Source organism: Gracilinanus agilis, chromosome 5 (genome assembly GCF_016433145.1).
Source record: "Gracilinanus agilis isolate LMUSP501 chromosome 5, AgileGrace, whole genome shotgun sequence".
In the NCBI taxonomy this organism is placed as follows: Eukaryota; Metazoa; Chordata; class Mammalia; order Didelphimorphia; family Didelphidae; genus Gracilinanus; species Gracilinanus agilis.
Genome location: NC_058134.1, coordinates 221765013 through 221785902, shown reverse-complemented (window position 1 = coordinate 221785902; position 20890 = coordinate 221765013).

The window sequence follows — 20890 nt, the reverse complement described above, 5'->3', positions numbered from 1 at the left end:
CCCGCTTCCTGACGGGTGTTTCTTAAGGCTTTTTAGCTGGCTAGAAACTGACTCCACTCTGCTGTCAAGCTGTTCTAAGTCTTCACTATTGTCAAACTGTGGTCCAGGCTACCAGTGTGCATATCTAGGATTGTCAGGCTTGAGAGAGGAACAATAACAGCAATAACAAAAACTACTAGGTTGAAAAACAAGGCCCTTAGTCTCTGGCTGCTTATGGCCTGAGGGAGACCTGTTCCCATTTCCGTTACAGATCTGTGGCTGGTCAAATCACCTCATTTCTTGAGCCTCAGACTCCCTATCTCTACCAATAATGGTAGCTTACATTTCTACAGAATTTTAAATTTTGCAGAATTCCTTTGATCCTTATAATTCTCTTAATAAGAAGCATAAATGTTATCCCCGTTTTTGCATTTCAGGTTAAATGACTTGGCCCATGATGCACAGCTATTAAGTTGAATAGCCAAGGCTCTAGTCCATGTTCTCTGGCCCAAATCCAGGGATTTTGTTTTTTTCAGTCAATCAGTAAGTATTTATTAAAGACCTTCTCTTTTCCAGTCTCATGCTAGGGATACAAAGATAAAAGTGAGCCATTCTCTGCACCTAATAGGTCTCTGTTCTGTTAGGATTAATAACAATGAGCCAGAAGTATAAAATAAGTAGGACAGAAGGCATGGTTTCTATGATTCTTGGCAGTATCAACATTGGGTGAGCTTTTCTTCAGTCAATCAAGTAGCTTTAAATTAAGGACTTACTTTGTGCTAGACACTGAGGTTCTGATACAAAGAATGAAAAAAAAAACTCTGATCTCAAAGAGTTTTGGTTCTTCTGGAGAAGACAACAACTATATATATAAGCAGCAATAGAATACATATGGAGAAAATGAATTCAAGGAAGCTTGGGAGGGAGAAAGAGAGGGTACTAGCAGCTGGGGGATCAGGAAAAGCTTCCTATAGGAGAGGTGATCAAGGTGCATATGGAAGGAAGTGAAGGATTCTTTGAGGCAGAGGTGGGGCATGGTGGGGAAGGGAGAGGCCCTAAAGCACTGAGATCAGGGATGGAGTGTCATATGTGAGGACTACTCCAACCAAGTTCTCTGAATTTAAACCCAAGGGTCTTTGCATTAACCAATGGACACGCATTTTAAAATCACTTCCTGTGCTCCACCCAGATGCTCAAGACATAAAACAAAAGTATGATATGCTCTGTATCTGGTTTATGTCTTCAACTCTCAGTCCAGGTAAGGAGTTTTCATAACACATCAATGAGCAATGCAAATTCCCAGGATATCCCGCTTTCCCTCTCCTTCTCCCCTCACTATCACTTCCCCAATATTACAAATGCAGGTTTATTCCACAAACCATGAAGCCGATGGAAGACTTATTCCATCATGACCAAATCTTCAATCCTATGTATTGGCCAAATCAGTTTCCAAGGCACACATACAATTGGAGGATTTAAATACTGGCATTAGTTAATAATAAAATGGAAGACAGGTATTGATGTCAGTCAGGCAGTCAGTCAATAAAGCAAGACAGCTAGCCCCAGAGTCTGGCAGACCTGTCAGGTCTATGAAAGGAGAAGGCAGACCCCCTAAAGCAGGAGTAATGAATGGGAGCCATTATTCAGAATCATTTGCCTACAGGAAGATGGTAAAGGAAGAGAGATTTTTCATTCTTCGAAGGCAGTGGCATCATGGGCTGGAGATGCTCAGGTAAGCATTGCCACTGCAGGGGGTGAGATCAGCTGCCAAGATGAGTGTTAGGAAGCTAGGTAGCTCCTGAACCATCCATAGCATTCACTGATGAATGCTCCCCCTGGAGCAGGCTGTCAGGAATCACAAATGGCTCATTGGAGAAACAGGTCCTCTGTATCCTCATAAAACACATTGTTTCTTAAAATCGATTTGCTTGTCAAGGCAAAGGGGTTCGTGGGAAATGCAGCATAGGAGTGTAGCTGGGACATTGCCAGCCAGACATACAAAGTTACTCTCAGCAAAACCAAAGATCTATAACTAGGGCGGGGTGATTGGTGCTTTGTCCCAGGATGTAGATATCTAAGGAAGTCATTTCCTTCTGTCAGGAGGTATTTAGGGTTGTGATTAGTAATTCAGGGTTAGATTCGAATGCAACAAGATACTTGTGAATCACAAAATAGGATAAAAACAACTAAAGATAAGATTTAAAAGTATATAATATAGACAAAATATTTTCCTCCTTCACCTCTACATTCTTCATGACTGGAGAAGGGAAAGGCAAATCACTCTGGTATTTTGCCAATAACAAAAACCTACATGTTATTTTTAGAGCTATTTTGCTTGTCTGCAATATTATCTGGTCTCTCCTGTTATTTTCTCATTCTTTTTTGGGGAGAGGGGAATAATCCTATCCCCGTTTCCACTTTTCCTCCCATTTTCCTATTTCTCTGGAAAAAAAAGAACAAAACTCTTGTAACAAATATGTATATAGATACTCAAGCATGATGAATCCCTGCCTTGGTCATGTCCAAAATTTTGTACATCTATCATGAATCTATCATCTGTCAGGCAGAAAGCAGATAGCATGATTCCTTAACATTCCTTTGAAGTCTTTGTTGGTCATTGCATTGAACAGAATTTTGATTTTAATATCAGTGTTTTTTCAAAAGAAATAACCCTAATTAGCCCAAAGGAAGAGAATCACTTTGTTGAAAGACACACAACTGCTGGCCTTTGGACACACTCTCATGAAACTTCCAAATGATGTAAAAAAGCTCTTATCTGCTCTTCAGTGAGATTCCTATGGCAGAGAAGTCATCTCTGAGAGGGCTACTACTGAATAATAAAAACATCCACACACAGAGTAGTGAAAGGCAGTTCCTCCTCCTTCATATTTTTTTCTAGAGTCAAGAATGGCAGAAGGGGTTATCTCGTCTACCTCAAAGTGTCAGGCTCCAGGTCTGAAAAAGTTCTGGCTTTTAACAAGAAGTGGGTGCCAGCCAAGTCTCTCTGTCATGGAAACAGGTACAGATCGGGTGGCGATGGCTTCTTACTTCCTGGACCCAAACCCAGAGCAGAGAAAATGCTGTGTAGGGGGGAAAACTGTACTGGATAACAAGACTGTTCTATATCCTTCATCTAGAGTCCTTAATTTAGCCACAAACACTGTTTTTCTGCTTCACTTTCTCCACTCCCTGTCCATAAGTTCCTCAGTTCTAACAGAAGTCCAGATACATGTGGAGCTTAGTCAACTCTCATAATCCAGGGTGTAAGAGTTTTCTGGGGCTAAGGAAGTTGTGTACACAATTACTACGACTTAGGGACATCTAGATACTTTTTCAAGAAAGCAGGCATGAGCAAACCAGCTGGAATTATGCTCCATTCGAAATGCTCTGAAGTCAGTAGCTCAGAATGATCCCCTCTTTCCATAAAGCTCTAATTGGGAGTAATTGGCCTTTGCTGAAGCTACCAGGAAATGTATCTATATCATCATTATAGCTAATACTTATGTAGCCCCTACTATGTGCCAGACATTGTGTTAAGTGCTTTATAAATATTATTTCAATAAATTCTCACAACACTAGAAGGCAGATGGTATGCTTATTATCACTCTTTTACAGTTTAGGAAACTGAGACAAAGGTTAAGTGATTTGCCAGAATAATATGATAAGTGTCTTAGGCTGGATTTGAAGTCAAATCTTCCTGACCCTAGACCCAGCACTCTATCCATTGTACCACTTAGTTATCTCTTTTTCCTCTATCTTCCAGAGTATGGGGATTAAGTTAATTTTGTCTTCTATCTGACTCAACTTGCCATCTCAGAGATGTGAGATGCCAGATATCAATAACAAAGAAAATCTACAGAACAACTAGAGGTTTGGATCTTTGGAGAAAATAGCCCCTAGTGAGTGTTAACTCCCTTTCCCTCTGTTTCTACTTCTTGCTTTTAGGGGCTAGAGATTTTTAAGAGAGATCCCAATTAAATCAGGGCTCGAAGAAACTTTAGCAGTTTTGTTCTTTGCATGAACTCCAGACAATGCATGCAGGGGTGAGTTTCTCAGAGTTTAGCCAAGTCTGTAAAGAGTATTCCTATTTCTTTGAGAACTGGGCCAAATTCAGTCATGGGATCAGTTTCATTCTGTTTTGCCTTCCCTTTTCTCCTTCTTTGTCTTCCCAACCTATTACTATGTTCAAAAAGAGCAGAGAATGTCTTGTTTTTGTATTTATATCACCATTGCTTAGCAGGGTGCTTAGCTTACAGTAAATATGTAAATACTCCATTCATTCATTCATTCATCCCCAAACTTAGCTTTGGAAGTGGAGATAACACCTTAATTCCTCAATTCCCCACCATCACTCCCCAAGATCCCTGAGAAGTTGGGAAGAATCATTAATATGTAGATCAGAGATAGGGCAGTGGGGTGCCTTAGTAGCTAGGAGAGCCAGGCTTTGAAATAGGAGGTCCTGGGTTCAAATTTGGCCTCAGATACTTCCTAGCAGGGTGAACCTGGGCAAATCCCTTATCCCGATTACCTATCCTCTATCAGTTTTCTGCCTTGGCACCAATACTTAGTATTGATTCCAAGATGGAAGGTAAGAGTTTTTAATTATTTAGCTATAGCTACAGGTAGATAGATGTAGATGTATACTTCTCTCTCTCTCTCTCTCTCTACATATGCATATGTGTGTGTATATTTTATTTTTTCCTGTGCAAAAGGAAAAACCCAAGTAGTCATGCTTGGTGTTGCTACTTTGCCCTAAACAAACAAAACTGAATTGGATATAAACTTGGAGATTTATGGCATCCCCTGGCTCTAGCTACTTGAGGTCTTGGTCAGCTGCACAGAATATTCATCAGAAAAGCTCTACTGGCCACAGATGCTTGGTGCATGGATGTTTTTCCCCCTTGTTTCTCTCTTGTTGGGATGATTTACCACAGAATTACTCATCTGGAGAGGCATATCCCTTAAAATTCAGGAATTGCCAGGAGTCAGAGAACAATAAAAATAATTAATATTTACAAAGTGTCTTAAAGTTTGCAAAGTGGTTTTACATATTGGATCCTTTGATCAATTCTTCAACTTAATTAATTCTGTTTCTTTTAAGGGAAATCCTCCTCATTCAGAAAAAAATCTCACTAATGTAGATCTTGGCCTTTGTTTGAAGCTAATTCAGCTTTTTGGAATTCTTGACTTCTTCCTTCAAGGCTAAGTTCCAGTGTCACATGAAGCCTTTCCTGACAGATGGTAGACAGATGATATGCAAAGGATAGATGAAAATCTGGACAGACAAATAATAGACGAATAGATGATGAGCAAGTGGTAGATTAATACATAGACATATGACAAATACACAGATGACAGATAGATGATAGAGTGAATGAGTGAGCATTTATTAAGCTCTTGCTATGAACCAGGAACTATGCTAATTGCTATAGATACAGATATAAGCATACAAGAGAGTTCCTGCCTTCAAGGAGTTTCCATTTTAAAGGAGAGCTAGAAAAGGAAGGAAAGAGGAAAGCATGGTGATGAGCTATCTGGGCAATGACATAGAAGTCTGGTTCTGGGAAAGATCAGGTCTCCTCTTGTTGGAGCCTTGGGTTCCAGAGGTCGGGCTGGTCTAAGATTCTGGTTGGGGAAAGATGAAGATGATTATCAGAGTGTAGACAGCATGGCTTAGAAATGGCAAGCAGGAAGAAGTACAAAGGCTGGATACCAAGTAAAATGTAGCAAATCTCCTCCATGAGAGCTCACACACCCAGGAGTAGAGACCGAGGTTTTATATGGTAAAGAGATGGTGGCCAGAGGGTAAGTAGCAGGGTGACAAGATGGCAGACAGGTCATCTCCTGTCTTGGTGGTAGTCTCTTCTTTCCCAAATTGCTCTAAATTTGGATCTATTTTATAAATACACACACATGTATATATACACACTACATATCAGAGATGGAACTTTTTGTCAATTTACCTATGACTGTGCTTTCTAAAATGTAAGCTCCATGAGACCAGGGACTATTTTCACTTTTGTCTTTAAATGCTCACCATCTAACATATTACTTGGCACATAGTGGGCACTTTATAAATACTTACTAAATTAAGGCAAGTTCCAAACCCCATAGCAAAGTCACAAAGCCCCATTGTAACATTGTTTGGCTAATCACCCAATTATACCAGTTATAAAATATTTTCTGTGGAATTAATTGTCCCTCTAACATCATTTCCCCTAAAGCTATGTTTTGTTCAGGGACCAACTAATGATGTTAAGCAGAGCACGTCTGTACTTACCAAGGGCACTGCTTGTATGACAAGGACTATAAGAGACACAAGAAATATAAGATTTGGCTTCCTTCCCCAGTCCACTTGGGGAGATAGGATCCTTCCATTTGAAAAGAAAAATGAAAATATACAACCATACATGGAATGCCACAAGGCAATATTTAGTAGTGATTAGCACAGACTAAGAATTCTAGGAGCTCCAAGGAACAAGGGGCCATTAAAAGTCTATGCTAGGAAGGCTTCATGAAGGAGGTGGATCTTTAGCTATGCCTCATCATAGATAAGATAGATAAGAAGGGAGTGGCATTCTAAGCAGAGGGGAATGGCATTAGCAAAGGTATGGGAGAGGGACGGTTCCTAGTATTCACTTCAACACATACTTTACTAAATACCAATTGTATGCAATTCAATTCTAATAATGTCTAGATAAAAAAATAAATCCTAATCACTTCCTGCCCTTGAGGAACTTACATTCTGCTAGAGGTTGGTGTAAGAGTTTAAATTTAAGTTTTATGCTAAATATGAGAGTTATAAAGTAATATTGTGGTCATTGATTTTAAAATATTAGAGCTTAAGTCAAAATGACTTTTAACAATTTTACAAAGAGGTGGAAAGAGTGAAAGTGTAAATGTAGATAAAGAGATAGATTCCTAACAAGCCTACCAACTTTTCTCCAGTGAAGTCTTTCTCAGCTCTGGTAGGGGCTTCCCCAAGACCCTGTCTCCATGTGGATTTCCTGGTAATCCTCAACCAGAAGTCCAGGTGGTGTCTTCAGCCAGGGTTCCACCAACACAGTCTCCTCCAAAGCCAAGGTAGGAATCTCAGCCAATCAGCCAGCAAGCTGATGCAGGATCCAGGGAAAAATTTTTCCTTCAAGCCAGGAAAGAAATCTATGGAACCAATCTCTCCAAATGTCAGTAAGGGAATGAACGCTAGACCAGGCTGGTCTCTTCTTTTATGCTTCTTGTTCCCCATCACTTTCTGTCACTTCCTGTCACTCCCCCTTTTTCACAAAAACCAATGACAGTCTTTCAATTTGCCTAGCACTGCCCAGGGTGGGGGTGGGGGTGGGGAGTGCTCTTTGGAGGTGTGAGCTTACTTTAGTAAGTGACTCCCTACTCTCATACTTAATGATAAGTAGGGATACTTTAAGTTCTTGATTTGATTGACTAAAATAGACAAAGGGAGAGTCAATCCTAACTTCACATAGGGGATACAACATATGTACAAACAGGCAAATACAAAGTTCATATAAAGGGAGGGGGAAGCAATTTAGGGAGGGAACGAGTGCTAACCTGGAATGATGGTTTACATAGAATAATATATATAATAATATATATATGTATATATATATATACACACATATATAAAACAATAATACCTGACACCTAGATAGCATTTTAAGATTTTAAAGCACTTTAAATTATTTCATTGATTTTTTATAATAATAATAGCAAATGTTTATATGGTACTTAAAATTTGTAAATTATTTTACAAATATTATTTTATCCTTAAAACAACCCTGGGATTCATTTCTCAGGTGAGAAAACCAAGGTAGAGATGAAGTTACTTGCTCAGGGTCACAGAACTAGTAAGTTTCTGAGATGACCTTTGATCTCAGTTCTTCCTTATTCCAGGTCCAGAGTCCTTTTGTTTCCCTTGCTGGCTCTGAGGAAACAATAGGCATCTCATGATGTCATTATCACTTGTCTAAGTGAAAGAAATGAGGCAGATAGAAGTTAAATGACTTGTCCAGGGTCTCACAGATCAAGGAAGAATTTAAACTTAGTTCTCACTGACTCCACATTCAGTGTGCCATCTACTATACCATGGAGGTGACTCAGATAGATAGGAACAAGGCTGCAGAGGACTGTAAGTTCCAGGATGAGGATTTTGCATTTTATTCAAGATCTACAAGCAATTGGGACCTACTTAAATGTTTGAGGTGGCAGCTACATGGTCAGATTTGTATTTCAGGAATCTTAATTTGATACCTTTGTAAAGGATGACTAGGAGAGGGCAAAGTCTAGAGTCAGGGAAACCAAATGAAATAAAAGTCTAATGAAATAGTTGTTCCAAGAATTGATTAGGGTCTAACCGATTTAATTGTGTGAGTGGAGAGAATGTGAAAGAATAGATCAGTCGCCTGGAGCTAAGCCTTGATTGAGAGGAGCATGGAAGGTGGGATTGGAGAAGTAGGTACTTGGTCCAAGTATGGAAGGGGACCAATGATTTCATGAAAATGAATTGGATTTAAGTGAAGCTGAGTTACACAAAGTCAATGGTTTCTCTTTTCCAATCATTGAAGCCCAGTGGCAAGATAAAGGTCCAGATGACTGGTGATGGCTCTGGATGCAACAGATGACCTTGGCTTCTTTGCCAAGCTTGTCTAGACAAGATTTAAGTATTCCATAGTGCCTGCTCCCACTACCTTTGAGGAACAAATTGTTCTTATCTATTCCTTCTTCAGTCTTCACAAACAGCATCCCCTAACTCACTGATTGGTTTGGGGCCTATTGGTTACCCTTAATCTAGTTTAGCCTTCTTGCCAAATAAGCTTATCAGTGTGACTGCTGTGCAAGCTACAGCTTCTTGCAGCCACAGGTGAGAGCTGGGTGGTAGATGGACACCAAAGGAGGAAAGGAGCCCTGAAAAAAGCTCAGCAGCTCCTCATGCCAGGAGTACTAGTCTTCCCTGAACAGCCTGTATGCCCAGCTAGGTGCATAGAGCACAAGGCCTAGAATCAGGAACACCTGAGTTTAAATCCACTTTTAGACACTTAACTATGTGACCCTGTGGCAAAATACTTAAGCCCATAAAGAATGGGGAGTCATTAAAGGCTTTGGAGCAAGTGAGTGGCTGCTACAAAGTAATCAATAAACATTTATTGAGTAGTGCTTTACTGTGTGCCAAGAACTATGTCAAGTAGGATACAAAGATAGGCCAAAACAGAATTTTAAGTGATGATATCTACCCTGCATCAACCTCCAATGGCAATAGGCTTAAAGTATTTATTTTTTTAACCTTGGTCTTTAACAGAAACTCTTTTTGGGTGCTGTCTTAGGTATTGACTTGACTGTAAAAGCAACTTTTTCTCAATTTAAAAACTAAAAATCTCCAACTAACAGATTTGAAAATTTTGTGCCAGTTGGAGAAATACTTTCTTTTAATCATGTGGAAATAAAATGAGCTGATGATTGGCTATGACCCTTCATTTGCCTCTATTCCAAAAATAGATTTACAGATCCAAAAATTGTCATAGCCAGAAGGATTCTTGCTTATGCTTCTATCCAACATTCCTGTCCTTTGACAGATGAAGAACCTGTCTCTTGGAGAGGTCTTATGACCTCAGGTCACACAGCCAATTGATATAGACCTAGGAAGGACCTCAGAAGTTACCTGCCACAACCATTTTCTGATGTTATATAAACCAGATTAGGGCAGAAAATACAATTTATGGTAAGATTCATATATTAAATTCTTAAAGGAGTTTCATTAATTTGAGAGGGGCCCAGATAACTTTGCCTATAAAGATAGGAAGAACTGAAGTAAGGCAAATTTATTTATTTTAAACTCTTACATTTCATCTTAGAATCAATACTGTGCATTGGTTCCAAGGCAGAAGAGTGGTAAGGGCTAGGCAATGAGGGTCAAGTGACTTGCCCAGGGTCACACAGCTAGAAGTGTCTGAGGCCAGATTTGAACCCTGGACCTCCTGTCTCTGGATGTGGCTCTCAACCCACTGAGCTACCCAGCTGTCCTCAGTATGGGAAATTTTTCATGCTGATGGTGATTTAAGATACAGTGAAGATGAACCAGAGGGTATGACATATTTCACTAAACTCTACATTGCTCAGGGATTTAGCGTGAAAGGTTTTTTCTTTCTTTTTTTTTTTCCCTTTGATTGAAACCTATGATCTTATCAATTTGGGGTAATCCAAGATGGAAAAATTCCTTCACCTTTATAACCCAAGGCACTAAGAGGTTAATTGGCCTCACCTTGGTTATGGAGATTAGATAGGTCAGATACAGTCCTTGAACCAGGGTTTCATGGTCTCCAAGACTGACTCTCTAATCACTGCTCCGTGTCTGCTCCTTTTGAAGTTAATGAAAGCTAAATATGATGGTGCTCATGGCTCATTATGGTCTACCAAGTCCACACTCCTTTGCTTGCCAATTGAACCTTTTGAAAGTTCTATTTTCCCCCCTATTTTCCTATTGCTCACAACCCGAGTGTGATCCTATATTTGTGCTGGCAACCAACGGCACATATGCTGGAGGGGGGATGCTCTCTTCCCCCTCTCCACTGTGTCTGAGGACATTTTTCACTTCACCTGCCCCTCTTCCCAGCAACCCAATGGGAGTGCTTCCTCCCTCCCCTGTCTGGGTTAAGGAGGTGGATCACATGTGGCTTAAGGGTGCAGTTTGGGCACTCGGTGTCTAAAAGGTTCACCATCACTGTCTTAGACTCTTTCACCACCTCTGTTTTCTCAAGACGAGATCTGTTGCCAAATTCTGTCAACGTTGCCCATGTAACATGTTATGTCTTCTATATGCCTCCTGTTCTTGTTCAGTTTGGGCCCTTGTCACTTCATGTCTGAACTACTGCAACAGTCTACTGTTTGGTATCCCTGCCACAAGCCTCTCCCTACTCCAGTCCATCCTTCCCTCAGCTGACAAATTAATCTTCCCAAAGCTCACATCTGACCACGTTGACCACTTCTATTCGAGAAATTCCAATGACTCCTGATCAGCTCCATGATTAAACATAAAATCCTCCGTTTGGCATTCAAAGTCCTCCATAACTTGGTCGCCCCACTATTTTTCCAGTCTTCTTATATCTTCTTACATTCCATGCTCTACTGGGTGATTCAATGTCACTGGACTCCTCGGGAAACATTCCATCTTCTGTTTTTGTCTGTTTTCATTGGCTAGTCCCCCTACTCTTCCCTCTTTATTTTTCTCTTAACTTCCCCAGTTTCCTTCAAATTCCAACTAAAATCTCATTTTTTAAGGGAGACTTTCCTAACCTCCTTTAATTCTAGTGCCTTCTGTTAGTTATCTCCAATTTATCCTACATATGACTTGTTCCACATTTGTTTTTATATTGACTTATCCATTAGACTATAACTCCTTGAGGACAAGGATAGTCTTTTATCTTTCTTTGCATCTCCAAAAGCTTAGCACAGTGCCTGGCAAAGAGCATTGTTGATGTTGAGCTGTTTTCAGTGGTGTCTGACTCTTTGGGGCCACATTTGGGGTTTTCTTGGCAGAGATACTGGAGTTACCATTTCCTTCACCAGCTCATCTTACAAACGAACTAACTGAAGTAAACAGGGTTAGCTAAATAGATCTAACAGGATTAAGTGACTTGCCCAGGGTTACACAGCTAGTACCTGTCTGAGTTCAGATGTGAACTCAAGAACTTGAGTCTTCCTGACTCCAGGCTCAGCACTATCCAATGAGCCACCTACCTGGACTGGTGTATAGGAAACACGTAAATGCTTATTTACTGACAAAATGCTTATGACTTGGCATTCAGGGCTTTCTACAATCACCACTAGCCTACGTTTCCAGTTCAATCTGGAAACTATTGAATTTCTACCCATCCCTTAAAGTGCAACTATATCATATCAAATATCACTTCCTCTAAGAAGCCTTTTATGATCTCCTGAATCTGCTAATAACCCCCTAAACACCCAGCTTCTAAGATCTCCCTGAGAATTTATTCACACCTCTCTGGTCCACTTTGCCCTCCCCAAAACCATGCATGGTAGGTAGAAATGATCTGCATTATTATTTCCATTTTAGAGATGGGGAAACTGAAGCCAACAGAGATAAATGATGTGCACAAGGGCTGACAGCTAGGAAGTGGAGAAGCTGGATTTGACCTCAGATGTTCCTGACTCCCAGGTCCAGCACTATCTCCGTCGCACCATCTACCTATTATGTCTGGTCTCATGCATCAAAGCTTTTGGCCAGTTAGCCTGATAAAGAGCATCCATAAATGAAGGGAAGCCTGGTGCCTAACTGACAGAAGGAAGATCACTGGGGGAGGCAGGGGACCTGGCTATGCTGAGAGTCAGAGATAGATGGGGCCGACATAAGCCTGGGTGAAATACGGGAAAATGACGACCACCATTTTGCAAGGTTTCTGACTTATGGGCTCATAAGTCTTAAGAACTTGGCAAACACGCCTTGGAATGATGAAGAAATATGGGAAATTTATGGTCCTCTAAACACTCTCCCCTCGTGGAGGGCACGGGGGCCCGGACTTCTCCCCTCGAATCTCCTGCTCTGCACGCTATTCAGTTGTTCATCAGTGAGCTGAGGGAATTTGCAATCTTCCCTACATGGGCAGAAATATGCCTTGAACTTGGATTTTGACACCTCAATCCACTCCTCCTTTCTTCAGAGCTAGGTATTTATTAGCAGCAACATCCACGTCAGTCATTCTCACGCACCTGAGAGGAGGATGATGGATTAGATGGAGGAAGGAAAGGCATAAAGAGGAGGTGACAGGAAAGGTCCGTAGGTAGACGGGGGGGGGGCAGAAAACCATCGCCTAGTGACAATAGCTCATCTTGAAATAGTGTTTATGGCTACAAAGTGCTTTAGGGACATCGATTGTCTCATTTGAACCTCACATGGAATAATCCTGGAAGTGGGCAGTACAAGTGTGATTATCTACATTTCCCAGCAGCAGGCAACTAAGATCCAGAGAGGTTAGAACACTTGCTTGAGGCTACACGGGTCATACACTCAGTGAGAGAGTTGGAACTGGAATTCAAGTCTCAAACAATATCCTGCGAATGTCCAAATGTGGATTTAAAGGTGCCTCAATGTGCACAGATTAGTCCTCACACTTGGCACCAAGAGATGTTGTATATCACACAATGCAAAGGTCACAACCCATCAGCAGAGCCACTCAGTCTGTCTTTCAGACTTAGGAGACTCTGTTCCATTCTGGCTTGCTTAAGTTTAACCCAATTGTACTGCGTGGTAGAGGCAAAGACCAGTGAATCTGTCCTCAGAGTCCCTGGGTTCAAATCTGAGCTCTATACTCATATGTGTGATCTTGGAAAAGTCATTACTTTCTCTTTATTAGATAGCCTTTCCAATGAAATTACAGAGATGAAGTGTAGGTTATCTAGTGGGTCCAATTCTAGGCTTTCAGTTAGAAGATTTGAGTTCAAATCTTAACACTGAAACCTCAAAAACAACAACAACAAGAACATAGACTTTAGAATCAGAAAAAAAAAACTTTAGCAGTCATCTAATATGACCTAAATCTGAAAAGAAAATCTCTGCTGAAACCTTTCAGCTCCTTTAGGGCTCCCCATACTTAGCAGGTGAGAAATCTATCACTGAACTATTCTATTCATAACTTCTTGACTGGCTGATCTCTTGCTTCTGGCCTTTCCCTAGAATTTATCACTGCATGTTAGTTTAGTTGTAGGCAGCTAGGTGGTCCAGTGGATAGAGCTCTGGGTCTGGAGTCAAGGAAGACTTGAGTTCCAACACTAGCTGTGTAACCCTGGGCAAGTCACTTAACCCTGTTTGTCTCAGTTTTGTCCTCTATAAAATGAGCTGGACAATTTTAAAATTCTGAGTAGAATTCCAAATTGTCGTCCAAAATGGTTAGATCAGTATATTTTATTTATTTTGTTAAATATTTCTCAATTATACTTTAATCTGGTTCAGACCATATACATGAGTGAAACAGGACGGATATGGCCCATGTGTTTGAAACCTCAGGACAAAAAATGTCACCAAAGGTCTCTTCCAACTCTAAGATTCTTAAGTCTGTGACACTGACTTGAGTATAAATTGGGCTTCTTTGAAGCTAGCATTCCCTCTTTAGAGACCCCCAGGAAATTGGTTCAGTCAGTACTGTTTTTTTTTAATTTAAATATTTTATTTTTTTAGAAAAATTTTCCATGGTTAGATGATTCTTGTTTTTACTTTCCCCTTTACCACCACCCCCATATCCAACGCACATTTCCACTGGTTTGAACATGTGTGATCAATCAAGACTTATTTCCATATTATTGACAGTTGCATTGGTGTGGTCGTTTTGGGTCTACATCCCCAATCATGTCTGCATCATCCCATGTGTTCAAGCAGTTGTTTTTCTTCTGTGTTTCCACTACTGCAGTTCTTCCTCTGAATGTGTAGAGCATCTTTCTCATAAATCCCTCAGAAATTGTCCTGGGTCATTGCATTGCTGCTAGTACAGAAGTCCATTACATTCAATTTTACCACAGTGTCTCAGTCTCTGTGTACAATGTTCTTCTGGCTCTGCTCAGACCTTTTGACCTAGCAATACCACTATTAGGTTTATTTCCTAAGGTGATTGGGGAAAAAGGAAAAGAACCTCTATGTTCCAAAATATTTGTAGCAGTTCTTTTTGTGGTGGCAAAGAACTGGAAATTGAAGAGACACTCATCAGCTGGGAAATGGCTAGACAAGTTGTGACATAGGACTGTGATGGAATATTCTTGTGCCATAAGAAATAATGAATAGGTTACTTTTGAAAAAATATGGAAAGACCTATGTGAAATTATGAAGAGTGAAATGAGCAGAACCAAGAGACCACTATATACAGCACCTGAAATATTGTTTGAAGAATGACTTGTATATGTACATCTCCAGAGAAAGAACTGATAAATAGAAATAAATAAGACATGATTTTATATATACATATATCTTTTTGTCAAATGATGTCTTTTCTAATGGTGGGAGGGAAGAGAGAGAGTTAAATGGGTATTTTAATGTAGCAAACTAATAAATTAAAAATACAATAAAAATTATATTTATATTATGAAAAAAATAAAATAAAATGAGCTGGAGAAAGAAATGGCACACTAGCTGTGTGACCCTGGGAAAGTCAATGAAGCCTGTTTGCCACAGTTTCTTTATCTTTAAAATGAGCTGGAGAAAGAAATGGAAAAACATTTTAATATCTATGCCAAGAAAATTCCAAATAGGATCACAAAGAGTCAGGTCTGAAAATGAACGAATAACAACAATAATTGTAATACAAAGATCACTGGGAGAATTGGAGATATTTAGTCTGAAAGAGAGAAGTTGTAGTGGTTTGATGGTAACTAATTTTAACAGTTTCAGGTTGAAGAGAGGCAGCTTGGCATGGTGAGTAGAAGTCAGGCTTGAGTCAAGAAGACCTGGGTCAAGTTCCACCTTTTTAACACAGAACAATAACTAGCATTTGTATAGCATGTTAACATTTGTGAAGCACTTTACAACATTCCATTTTGTCTTTGAAACACCTGTTAGAAATAGGTGCTGTTGTTATCCCTATTTATAGGTGGGGAAACTGAGGCAGAAGTTAAATGACTTGCCCAGAGTCACAGAAGGGTTCACATCTGGATTTGAAGTTGGGATATTCTGCCTTCAAGATCATTGTTCCCTCTATGGAACCGCCTAGCCATTCTGGGATACAGGGCAAGTCACAACTTCTAAGGGTTCTAATACCTATTTAAAATTCTAAGTTGCAGGGCAGGTTCTGATTTGTATGGATAGAGGGAATGTCCATGCTGGGAGTATGAGATAACCTATCCTCATACAATCATAGGTTTGGTCTTTTAAAAAATTGTATAAAAGAGCAATTGATGAGACCTGGTTTTTGCAGGACTCAAGAATGTGGAACCTCCACAAATGGATGGAACTTAAGGAGATGCAGATTTTGGCTCAAATTGAGGGAAAACATTTCTGTAAATGACCAAATGTCTGACTTTCAGAATATCTCTTCTTCTATATTTATCCTTCTCTTCCTCATCTATCAAATGAGAGTGTTGATTAAGATGACCTTTGAGGAAAATTATCTCCAAATCTTCTTTTCTAGCATTAAATTCTCTGGTCCTATAAATACATACTATTTACAGATGGAATACTTCCTTTAAATAGTAAGTGCTCCACAACTTCAGGTGTGTTCAAGAACCAGCTGGATGACCAACAGTCAATGATGTCACCTGGATAAAATCAGAATTTAGGTAGAGAGAGAACAAGATAATCCAATACTGAGGCAGCTAGGTGGCTCTGTGGACAGAGAACCAGGCCTGAAGAGTCAGGAGTTCAAAACTGACCTCAAATACTTTCTAGCTGTGTGACCCTGGGCAAGTCACTTAACCCCCATTGCCTAGCCTTTATCACTCAGCTTGCCTTGGAACCAATACACAGTATTGATTCTAAGAAGGAGGGTAAGGGTATTAAAAAAAAATTGGTATTCAGACACAAGATAAGAGTTTTAAAAAAATAAATAATTCAGGGAGTAGCTGGGTGGCTCAGTGGATGGAGAGTCAGGTCCTGGGTTCAAATCTGACCTCAGATACTTCCTAGTTGGATGACCCTGGGCAAGTCACTTAACCCCCATTGCTTAGCCTTTATCACTCTGCTTGCCTTGGAACCAATATACAGTATTGATTCTAAGAAGGAGGGTAAGAGTATTAAAAAAAAAGAATTGGTATTCGGACAGAAGATAACCCCCATTGCCTAGCCCTTATTGCTCTTCTGCCTTGTAACCAATACTTAGTATTGATTCTAAGACAGAAAGTAAGGGTTTAAAAAAAAGATAATGCAATACTTTACACCTTGCTAAGATTTTAGAACACATTCCAGGAAGAAGGTAAGTTTGAGGCAGGAGCGTTGCATTGTTGCCTTTAGATCCTCAGTGTTTAGGCTAGTCCCTGGCACACAGTAGGTACTTGGTAAATTCTTGGTTTTTGATGATTTATCCAATCCAATATGGTACGTAGCTCTGAGAAATGTCTTTACTAGTTTGTAGATCACTTGTAAACACTGAAAGACGTGACCCTCCAGTAAGTACAGTCGAACAACTTTTTATTTTTCCTCCCTAGCTGAGTTTATTTATTGTGTATGACTTTATTTGGAGGTAAAAATGCCCTCCTCGCTCTTATCACGCTTGCCAGTTGGGCTAAAGAGGAAGACAGGGCAGTGCAGGAAATTCCTTCTCTCCTCCTCACTCCCTTTTGGCTCCTTTCCAGACGTGCCGCTTCTCGGCTCAGCATCCCTCGCCCCAGGCAGATCGAGCATATCTCAAAGGGAGATGAAGGGAGAGACCAGATTTTCGCTCACTGATGAAATGAATTAGCGTTGGGGAGAAGCAAAGTGTATTCCTTTGCCATCACTGCAGCTGACTCGCTTTCAGTTTTTGCATGCAGGATTTTGTACCTGCAGCTCAACTCGTTCTCAATTCATCTGGCAGTAAAGCCGTAATCACCGAGATATCACAAACTGGTTGCCATGGAAATGGCAGAGGGGGCTGCAAATGTGGCCAATGGAATCTGCAGGCAAGACGATGTGGTATTGACACAAGGCAGAAAGGCATAATTGAAAGAGAGTTACGGCTTCAAATAATGATAAAAATGAATCACGGAGATGGATAGTAAACTATTTAGATACACACAAGACCTGGATGAGGAGAATTAGAAATCAATACTAACTATAATAGAAGGGGAGTTTAGGGAAGGTCCTGGTGAGAAAACTCCCTCCAACATGGTTGTTTATTTTTGCAACTTAGAATTTTAAAGAGCTTCTAGGAGTACTGACTGGTTAAGTGACTTGCCTTCCCTCATACAAATAGCATTTAAAGAAAAAAAAAACACCTAAATAAACCCTTATCTTCCATCTTAGAATCAATGCTGTGTACTGGTTCTGAGGCAGATGAGTGATGAGTTGGGCAACTAGGGTTAAGCGACTTGCTCAAGGCCACACAGCTAGGAAATATCTGAGGTCAGATTTGAACCCAGGACCTCCTGTTTCTAAGCCTGGCTCTCAATCTACTGATCCACTCAGTCAACCCTCATGTAAAAAGTATGTACAAAATCCTTTTAGAAGTGTGGTGAAGCCTATGATTCCTTTTCAGAATAATTTTAAAAATTTAACATGGAATTATAAAGAAAGCTAATTATATTAAAACTAGTTATTCATCTTTATTCATCTATTTGTCTTTCTATCCATCCATCAACCAAGTTCATAGATCCAGGTTACCTCAGTGTCTTCTCTCTACTCTATTTCAGTGGTCAGGCCAGGGAGACATCTCCAAATTCCTCCTCATGGCTTGATATTTACTGAAGGTTTTCTTTTATTGCCCTCCTATAGTTAGGCATCTCTGAATGAATTTCCTCTTGACCTGAAACCAAATTGTTTATTTGAGATTTTGGATTCCACCACAATATTCTTTCCTTTGTTTTTCCTTTATATATTACGGGAGGCTAGTGCTACAGGCAATACCTTGGAGCAGGGGTTGGCAACGTATGGCTTTTTCTGCAGGAGCCATAAAGTCCATTTTTTTTCAGGCGTTGTTACAGGAGCGCACACTGTGAGCACTGTACGGCTCTCACGAAATTACATTTTAAAAAATGTGGCGTTTATGGCTCTCACGGCCAAAAGGGTTGCCGACCCCTGCCTTGAAGGATGCTGAAAGATCAATTATCAAGTTCTCTTGCACATAAGAGGCGTTTAATAAGTGCTTGTGGAACTGACACTTCACCTGGAGGGTCATGAAGAATGCCTTCTGGAAATAGGAAATCACTTGGGAGTACGGATGATGCCAGGAAATTCACAATTACTATCAGCCATGGAAGGAGGGCCACCCTCCCTGTGAATTCACCCTCCATGTGAGCAAGCTGGCTTCCTCAGTTCTCAGTAAGATGTTATTTATTGTGCCAGGCCTAGAGATGGGAGGTCCTGGGTTCCAATTTGACCTCAGACCCTTCCTACCTGTCATTTAATCCCCACTGCCTAGCCCTTATTCTTCTTTTGCCTTGTACATACTATTGATTTTAAGATGGAAGGTAAAGGTTAAAAAAAAAAAAAGATGTCATTGTTTCCCTGCATGACATGGGGTAGATTTGAGATCAAGTCCACCTACAATCTATGAACAGAGTTGAAGGAGTTTTCCCATTCTCCATTATTGGCAGATTTTTTTTAATGGGAGGTAGTCTAAGGAAAACCTGGCTTATTAGGTGAAATAAAAACAAATCATCCTCATCAAACTTTACTTATGATATGTGGATTTCCTAGATTCATGTGATATCCTGCTCTTATTGTGCTAAAGAATAATGGACTCAAGATAGCCTAAATGGGTAGGGAAGTTGTTGTTTCCCCTATGTTCCAAGTGCAAGTCAGCATGGTCCAGGGGAAGAGAACTGACTAGGGAGTCAAGAGGATATGGGTTCAAGTCCTGTCTCTAGGGCTTTCTATTACTGTCCAACCTTGGTCAAGCCACATAACCTTTCTTTTCTCTTTTGTAAAATGAGAAATCTGGACTAGGTCCAGCTAAGGTACTTTTCAACTCTCAGTCTATGGCCCTTGTGTGAGAAATTATTTTTCACATCCTGTATTAATTCCTATATATTAGTGAGAGTTACTGTATACTTCTGTGTCTGAGATCTGGATCAGAGATACCATCTAGCCTTTGGCTTTTTGCATTTTCTTTGTCCTTGGGCATCCCAATAGATGTCTTCCCTTTTAAAAGAATTCTTTTAAAAGAATAAATGAAGGGAAGAAGGGTTTTTCTGGTATACTTGCAAAACTTCACCTGTCAGTTTGGGGAAGGGCTGAGGGTCTGATGGACCACTTCTTAATTACTTATCACCAATTAAAAATGTCTTGGGATGGTCAAGGGAGGGGCTGAATAATGAGCTCCTAAAATCTGTTTTATCAGGCAGCCCAACCCAGCTTGGATCATCCCTGGTCACAAGAGACAACCCTGGAGACCTTTGGTCACTTTATTGGTTATGATGTTGGCGCAACCAATAAGCCTGATATAATCAATAACTTAAATTCTTACCCTAAAATTAGTCTCCAGATCATTTTAATTGCTATACTTGGAAGGTAATCAGTTGTCTAATTGAGCAGATGACAACAGGGAACCACAGCAATTCTATGGGAATGCGCAACACAGAGGATTAGAGACTAAAGGATGGCCTCATTAATGGATATCAGCTACTCCATGGTAGCTCTGAGCTATCCTGGCTATTCATTCCCTACATTTTTGCCTTTCATATGTGTGTTCCTAGACATTTGTGATCCCTATGTCTTTAGCAATTGGTGGTGTGGTAAAAGTTGGAAGGGCAGCCGATAGATAGATAGATAGATAGATAGATAGATAGATAGATAGATAGATAGATAGGACACCAGGCCTAGAGTCAAGAAGTCCTGAGTTCAAATCCAGGCTCAAATGCTTACTTGCTGTATGATCCTGGGCAAATTAATCCTGTTTGCCTCACATTTATCATCAGGAATTGTTCCCAGAGAGTTCTAAAACATTATGTACCTTTTAACCCAGCAATTCTACCATTAGCTTTATTTCCTAAGGAGATCAGGGCAAAAGGAAAAGAACCTTTATGTTCTAAAATATTTCTAGTAGTTCTCTTTGTGGTGGCAAAGAAATGGAAACTGAGGGAATGCTGATCAATTGGGGAATGACTGAACAAGTTATGGTATATGATTGTGATGGACTCCTATTGTGCCATAAGAAATGACAAGGTTCTTAATTATGAAGAAATGAGCAGAACCAAGAGAATATTATATACAGGAACAGAAATATTGTTTGAAGAATGACTTGCGTATAGCCACCTCCAGAGAAAGGACTGA